Genomic DNA, 9,293 nt, shown 5'->3' with positions numbered 1-9,293 from the left:
CTCAGCCCCAAATCTGTTTAAGCTGATAAGCAAGTTCAGCAAAGTCTCAGGATGCAAAGTCAATGTGCAAAATCACAAGCATTCCTAAACACCAATAATATACAAACAGAGAGTCAAATCATGAGCAAACTCCCATTCACAATTGCTACAAAGAGAATAAAATACCTAGGAATACAACTTACAAGCATGTGAAGGACCTCTTCAAGGGGAACTATAAACCACTGATCAAGGAACTAAGAAAAGACACAAACAAATGGAAAAATGTCCCACGCTCATAGATAGGAAGAATTAATATTGTGAACATGGCCATACTGCCCAAAGGAATTTATAGATTCAATGTTATATCCATCAAACTACCACTGACTTTCTTCACAGAATTAGAAAAAATACTTTAAATTTCATATTGAATCTAAAACGAGCTTCTATAGCGAAGACAATTCTAAGCAAAAAGAACAAAGCTGGCAGCATTATGCTACCTGACTTCAAACTATACTATAAGGCTACAGTAACCAAAACAGCATGATACTGGTACCAAAACAGATATCTAGACCAACGGAACAGAGCAGAGCCTCAGAAATAATGCCACACATCTACAATCATGGGATCTTTGACAAATCTGACAAAAACAAGCAATGGGGAAACAATTCCTTATTTAATAAATGGTATTGGGAAACTGACCAGCCATATGCAAAAAACTGAAACTGGATCCCTTCCTTACATGCTTTACAAAAATAACTCAAGAGGAATTAAAGAATTAAATGTAAGACCTAAAGGCATTAACATCCTAGAAGAAAACCTAGGCAATGCCATTCAGGACATAGGCATTGGCAAAGACTTCATGACTAAAACACCAAAAGCAATGGCAAGAAAAGCCAAAATTGACAAATGAGACCTAATTAAAGAGCTCCTGCACAGCAAAATAAACTATCGTCAGAGTGAACAGACAACCTTACAGAATGGGAGAAATTTTTTGCAGTCTATTCATCTGACAAAGGGCAAATAATATTCAGAATCTACAAAGAACTTAAACAAACTTACAAGAAAGAAACAACCCCATCAAAAAGTGTATGAAGGATGTGAACAGACACTTCTCAAAAGGAGACATTTATGCAGCCAACAAACATCTTAAAAAATGCTCATCATCACTGGTCATTAGAGAAATGCAAATCAAAACCACAATGAGATACCATCTCATGCCAGTCAGAATGGCAATCATTAAAAAGTCAGGAAACAACAGATGCTGGAGAGGATGTGGAAAAATAGAAACATTTTTACACTGTTGGTGGGAGTGTAAATTAGTTCAACCATTGTGAAAGACAGTGTGGTGATTCCTCAAGGATCTAGAACCAGAAATACCATTTGACCCAGTATTCTTAGTACTGGATATATACCCAAAGGCTTGGAACCAACCCAAATGTCCTTCAGTGATAGACTGGATAAAGAAAATGTGGCACATATACACCATGGAATACTATATAGCCAAAGAAAAGGATAAGTTCATGTCCTTTGGAGGAACATGGATGAAGCTGGAAACTATTTTCAGCAAACTAACACAGGAAGAGAAAACCGAACACTGCACATTCTCACTCATAGTGGGAGTTTAACAACGAGAACAAAGGGACACAGGGAGGGGAACATCACACACCAGGGCCTATCAGGGGGTGGGGGACTAGGGGAAGGGATAGCATTAGGAGAAATACCTAATGCAGGTGACAGATTGATGGGTGCAGCAAACCACCACAGCACGTGTATACCTATGTAACAAAACTGCACATTCTGCACATGTATCCCAGAACTTAAAGTATTAAAAAAAAAAAAAAAAAGGCAACTGCTAAAAGGAGCTCTAAACATTGAAACAAATCCTGGAAAGACATCAAAACAGAATGTCTTTAAAGCATAAATCTAACAGAGTCTATAAAGCAAAAATACAACTTAAAAAAACAAAACAAAAACCAAGGTACAAATAGCACGATGAATGGAATTGTACCTCACATCTCAAAACTAACATTGAATTTAAATTGCCTCAATGCTCCACTTAAAAGATACAGGATTGCAGAATGGATAAGAATTCACCCAACCCACTATCAGCTGCCTTCAAGAGACATATCTAACACATAAGGACTCACATAAACTTAAGGTAAAGACGTGGAAAAAGACATTTCATGCAAATAGACACCAAAAGTGAGCAGGAGTTGCTATTCTTATATCAGACAAAACAAACTTTAAAGCAACAGCTGTTAAAAAAGACAAAGGGGGACATTATATAATGATAAATGGCCCTTTCCAAAAGGAAAATATCACAATCCTAAGCATATATACATTTTACACTGGAGCTCCCAAATTCATAAAACAGTTACTCATAGACCTAAGAAGTGAGGTAGACAGCAACACAGTAATAGTGGGGGACTTTAATACTCCACTTATAGCACTGGACAGGTCATCAATAAAGAAAGTCAAAAAAGAAACAATGAATTTAAACTATACCCTGGGACAAATGGACATTATGTGTGTGTATATATATATTTATATGTATATAATATATATATTTTATATTATTATATATTATAAATATAATATATAAATAAATTATAAATTATATATATACAGACACACACACACACACACACACACACATACACAGAATGTTCCATCCAATAACAATAGAATATACCTTCTCTTCAACAGTGCATGGAACTTCTTCCAAGGTAGACCATATGGTAGGCCACAAAATGGGCATCAATAAATTTATGAAAATTGAAATTATATCAAGCACTCTCTCAGATCACAGTGGAATAAAACTGGAAATTAACTCCAAAAGTAGCCTTCAAAGCCATGCAAATACATGAAAGTTAAATAACTGGCTCCTGAATGACCATTGGGTCAAAAATGAAATCAGGATGGAAATTAAAAATTTTTTTGAACTGAATGACAATAGTGACACAGCCTATCAAAACCTCTGGAATACAGCAAAGGCACTGCTAAGAGGAAAGTTTATAGCCATAAACACCTACATCAAAAAGTCAGAAAGAGCACAAACAGACAATCTAAGGTCACACCTGAAGCAAACAGAGAAACAAGAACAAACCAAACCCCAACCCAGCAGAAGAAAGAAAATAACTGAGATCAGAACAGAGCAGAGCTAAATGAAATTGAAACAAATAAACAAACAAAAACAATACAAAAGATAAACAAAAAGCTGCTTCTTTGAAAAGATCAATAAAATTGATAGGTCATTAGCAAGATTAACCAAGAAAAGAAGAGAGAAAATCCAAATAAGCTCAATAAGAAATGAAATGGGAGATATTACAATTGATACCATAGAAATACGAAAGATTATCCAAGGCTACTATAAACACCTTTGTGCACATAAACTAGAAGACCTAGAAGAGATGGATAAATTCCTGGAAAGATACATCCTTCATAGCTTGAATCAGGAAGAACAGACCAATAACAAGCAGCAAGATTGAAATGGTAAAAATTACAAATAAAATAAGTCCAGGAGCAGATGAATTCATAACAGAACTCTATCAGACATTCAAAGAAGAATTGGTACCAAACCTACTGACAGTATTCTACAAGATAAAGACTGAACCCTCCCTAAATCATCCTACGAAGGCAGTGTTACCGTAATATGAAAACCAGGAAAGGACATAACAAAAAAGAAAACTACAGACCAATGTCCCTGATGAACATAGATGCTGAAATCCTTAACAAAATACTAGCTGAATGAATCCAACAATGTATCAAAAAGGATAATCTACCGTGATCACGTTGGTTTCATACCAGGGATGCAGGAGTGGTTTAACATATGCAGGTGAATAAATGTGATACACCACATAAAAAGAATTAAAAATGAAAATCACATGATCATCTCAATAGAGGCAGAAAAAGGATTAGATAAAATTCAGCATTCCTTTATGATTAAAACTCTCAGCAAAATTAGCATTCAAGGATACACTTCAATGTAATAAAAGTCATCTATAACAAACCAACTGCTAATATAATGCTGAATGGGGAAAAGATGAAAGCATTTCCCCTGAGAACTAGAATAAGACAAGGATGCCCACTCTCACCACTTCTCTTTAACATAGTACTGGAAGTCAGCCAGAGCAATCAGACAAGAGAAAGAAATAAAGGGCATCCAGATTGGCAAAAATAAGTAAAACTTTCGCTGTTTGCTGATGACATGATTGTTTACTTAGAAAACCCTAAAGACTCCTCCAAAAAGCTATGAGAACTGATAAATGAGTTCAGCAAACAAATTTGTACACAGATCAGTAGCTCTGCTGTACACCAACAGCAACCAAGCTGAGAATCAAATTAAGAGCTCAACTTCCCTTTTACAATAGCTACAAAAAATAAAATACTTAACAATGTACTTAACCAAGGAGGTGAGAGATCTGTACAGAAAAACTATGGAACACTGCTTAAAGAAATGGTAGCTGACACAAACAGATGGAAGCTTACCCCATCATGATGGATGGGTAGAATCAATATTGTGAAAATGACCATACTCACAAAAGCAATCTACAAATTCAATGCAATCCCCATCAAAATACTGAGATAATTCTTCACAGAATTAGAAAAAGCAATTCTAAAATTCATATGGAACCCAAAACGAGCCTGCATCGCCAAAGTAAGACTAAGCAAAAAGAATAAATCTGGAGGCATCACATTATTTGCTTTTAAACTACCCTGTAAGGCCATAGTCACCAAAACAGCATGGTACTGATACACAAATAGATGCATAGACCAATGGAACAGAATAGAGAACCCAGAAGTAAACCCAAATACTCACAGCCAACTGATCTTCAACAAAGCAAACAAAAACATAAAGTGTGGAAAGGACATTCTATTCAACAAATGATGCTGGGATAATTGGCTAGCCACATGTAGGAGAATAAAACTGGATCCTCGTCTCTAACCTTATACACAAATCAACTCAAGATGGATTAAGGACTTAAATCAAAGACCTGAAACTATAAAAGTTCTGTAAGATAACACTGGAAAAACCCTTCTAGACATTGTCTTAGGCAAGGATTTAATGGCCAAGAACCCAAAAGCAAATGCAATAAAAACAAAGATAAATAGCTGAAACTTAATTAAAGAGTTTTTGTGAGGCAAAAGTAACAGCAGAGTAAACAGACAACTTACAGAGTAGGAGAAAATCTTCACTATCTATACATCTGACAAAGGACAGTATCCAGGATCTAAAACAAGCTCAAATCATGAAGAATAAAACAAACAATCCCATGGATAAGTGGGCTAAGGACACGAATAGACAATTCTCAAAAGAGATATACAAATGACCAACAAACATATGAAAAAATACTCAACATCACTAATGATCAGGGAAATGCAAGTCAGAACCACAATGTGATACTGCCTTACTCATGCAAGAATGGCCATAATCAAAAAATTAAAAAATAATAGATGTTGGTGTGGATGCAATGAAAAGGGAGCACTTCTACACTGCTGGTGGGAATGTAAACTAATACAACCACTATGGAAAACAGAGTGGAGATTCCTTAAAGTATTAAAAGTAGAAGTACCTTATGATCCAGCAATCCCACTACTAGGTATCTACCCAGAAGAAAATAAGTCATTCTATGATAAAGATACGTAGATACTTACACATATATGTTTATAACAGCACCATTTGAAATTGCAAAAACATGGAACACAAATGCATATCAATCAATGAGTGGATAAATAACCTGTGGTATATATATCAGATATATATATGTATATGTCAGTACCATCAGAACCTGTGGGTGTGTGTGTGTGTGTATATGTATATACACACACATATACATATATGTGTATATATGATGGAATACTACTCAGCCATAGAAAGGAGTGAATTAATCCCATTCACAGTGACTTGGATGAGATTAGAGACTATTATTCTAAGTGAAGTAACTCAGGAATGGAAAACCAAACATCATATGTTCTTACTCATAGTGGGAGCTAAGCTATGAGGATACAAAGGCATAAGAATTACACAATGGCCTTTGGGGACCGAGGGGGAAAGGATTGGAAGGGGGTGAGGGGTAAAAAAACTACAAATATGGTGCAGTGTGTACTGCTTGGGTGATGGGTGCATGAAAATCTCACAAATCACCACTAAAAAACTTACTCATGTAACAAAACACCACCTGTTCTGCAATAACCTATGGAAATTAAAAAAATAAAATAAAATAAATAGAATAGGGCTGCTAGTGCTCCTTCTTAGATCCCAAGGAAACACTTTTCATGTTCTGAAAACCTCGCAGTCATCTTTGGCTTTTACAGACATGCTACATATTAAGAGAAAGCACCCATAGAAAGTAGTGAGCTCGGTATTTTTTACACATTACAAGGTAGTAATTTGAGACTGTAGTTTGCCTTCATTCTTTAAAACATAAAGAGAAACTGGATGAAAAGGGAAATTTGCTTACAAGGTCTTAGAATACAGAGACAACTGTTTTGTTGTTTATGGTTCATAGTTTTTATATTTGTACATTAAAAATACTTCCATATTAACATTGTTATTTATGTGAGACTGTGTATACAAGGTGGAGGTAATGATTTAGTATTTGAAATAAATAATCAGGAATTTGCACCGTAGAAGAAACATAACTACATACACACTTCAAACAATTGTAACTAAAATCAATGCCAAGAGATCATAATCAAAATTTGTGTTGGTAAAATAAATGGTGCACAGGTTATATGGTTGACTACCACTCCTGCATGAACAAGTGTAAGTATCACACATGCTCTGTACCCCACTGAGACCTACTCTCAAATTCTATAATTCCTTTTGGCACTGCATTTACATATTTCGTGGAAAACTCTATCATGCCCTCTATCAATATGGTTGACTTGTCCTGACATCAAAGTATCTTTGTTTCCACATTCACATGTAAGATTCAAAACATTATATAACATCCCATTTGCTAAAAGTCTCTTCTAGCATGCTTCATACTGAAAGTTTTATGCTTCTAGGACTTGCTTTTTCACATTTTTGTTTCACTGCTAACTATTGAGAATCTGGTAATTTTTCCTTAACATTTTATGTCCTCTTATTTTCCGGTGAAAGCAAATATCTCATAACTAAAAAGTAGTTGATATTACTTCTCTTTTATACCTGAAAATAAGCAGATCCCTTTTGGTACCACAAAATCAGTTTTCATAAAATAGTGAAGTGATGATGTCATGAATGTATTAGTCTTACTCCCCGTATTCACTATGGAGACTGTGTGAACATAATTCATAAACCCCCTTTTCTGGTTATTGTTAAAAATCATCTTTGGAAATGTTTGTAGAAAAGAAGTCTGTGAAGACCAACCACAATTTCCACCTTTTGGACATTTTATTTGTAAAAAGTTGTCTGTGAAGAAATACGTGAAGATTCTAACATTGTTGCTATGTCCTGTAAAAGATAACCAATAACCTCAAAATGTCTGATTGGTAGTTTAATAAATTATTGTTCTAAAATATTTAAATCACATATTTATATCCTGAAAAATATAGATAACTATGAGGTTCTTATTTAAAGCAAAACGAAGTTCTTTGTAATTTCTTTCTTTTCTATTTATTCAAGAAGATATAATAAATTCTACTCGAATTCTTTATTTGAAGAGAGCTTGAGAATCTTCTTCTCATTTAACTAAACGAAGTAAACCTATCCAAAGACCTTGTTGCAATATCTGAGTACAGAGAATGAAGATTTTGCTAATCTGACAAAAATAGGTTTTTTGAGTATGTGTTTGGCAGAACTTAGTCTGAATTCTGTTTTTAATGACACATACTGTCTGACAGGATAAAAGACGGTCATGTGGCTAGGTGATCATGTATTTACCTGTGACAATTCTGGCTTATATTTTTGTTCCAGCATAAGTATTAAAAGGACTCCCTTTCACTCTCAGAAATGTCTCCCTCTTCAGATCATAACTTACATGGTGTATGCATAGTTCCTGCAATGTCCACACTTACAGTCTCCTGAGACTTCCCAATACTTAATGAACAATTGACAACTGTTGAATAGCCAAATTGATTTACATTTGTTCACAGTAGTTGTCTAGACCTTTGAGCAACATCAGAACAAACCAAGTTCATTCTTACCTTTTAGCGCAGGTTTAAGTTCACCTTGGGCATCTCTGGATAAGGGTCATACCTCAAGTTGAAAAAGTTTTGGTCTTTAATTTTCACTGGAAATAGTGTATTATCCTGTGAAGATTAATTCGTGAAGCATGACACAGTGTCTGTCTAATCTCACACTCTACACTATCCATAAAAGTAATTTTCCTAAAAGGAAAATCCTATGTCACTACTTTGCTTAATAATTCCTCATTGTTTCACCATTACCTTCAGAATTAAGTCTCAGCTGCTTCACATCAGCATTTAAATCATTAAATCATTTAAATAGCTAGGCTTATTTTTCCCTCTCGACTTTCATATTCAAATAATCAAGTGTTTATTCAATATCCTATTTGGATTCATTCCACAGACCCCTCAATTGCAGAATGTGGAAAACTGATCTATCATCTTTCTCTGTAAACCTGTTCTTCCATCTGTGTTATTTTATGTTGGCACCACTATTCATTCATATTCAAATATCTGGTTGTTTTCCTTCTTCATTGTTTCCAAAGATAATCCTACTATAACAGCAAACTCCAAAGTGTATCATCACTCAGACATGAAAGAAGTTGGTTTCCCACTCAATGCAAAGTCTTGAATGATGGTCTGGATAGTCAGAATTATCTATTCCAAGAGGGGATTAAGAAAAATCAGTCACTATCTATCTCAGAGTTTCATTATCTTCAAATATCAAGGAAGAAAAATGTATGAAGGATCAGGAATGGGGGTAGTTTACAGGCCAGACCTGGAAAAGATATATCACCTCCTCATGTTCCATTTAGTAATATGGCTTCGCCAAAGCCATGTAGTGCTGCCGAGTGCCCAGGAACAAGAGGAAATAGATTTAATGAGGAGATGGATAATAGTTTTTGCCATATTTTTCCGTGATCCTCAACTGGTCATTACAACTTTTCACTGACTTCATTTTATGTTCTAAATATTAGTTCTGGCTCTCTAATCTTAACACTTCTACCCATGATAATCTCTTTTCTATATTGGAGCAATGGTCTTCTAAATCAACACTTCAATCTAAAGATTCTTTTCTGACTGATCCTCTCCAGAAAGCTTTCCCTGAACCCTCTGACCCAGCTAAATGTACCTCTTTCTCTCTCCAAAGCACTGAATGCATTTTAGTTTTTTATGTTGCTTTTTATTATTTATTACATCTT

The sequence above is a fragment of the Colobus angolensis genome, unplaced genomic scaffold (assembly GCF_000951035.1).
Source record: "Colobus angolensis palliatus isolate OR3802 unplaced genomic scaffold, Cang.pa_1.0 Scaffold421, whole genome shotgun sequence".
Taxonomy (NCBI): Eukaryota; Metazoa; Chordata; class Mammalia; order Primates; family Cercopithecidae; genus Colobus; species Colobus angolensis.
Note: the sequence above shows the minus strand (reverse complement) of the source record.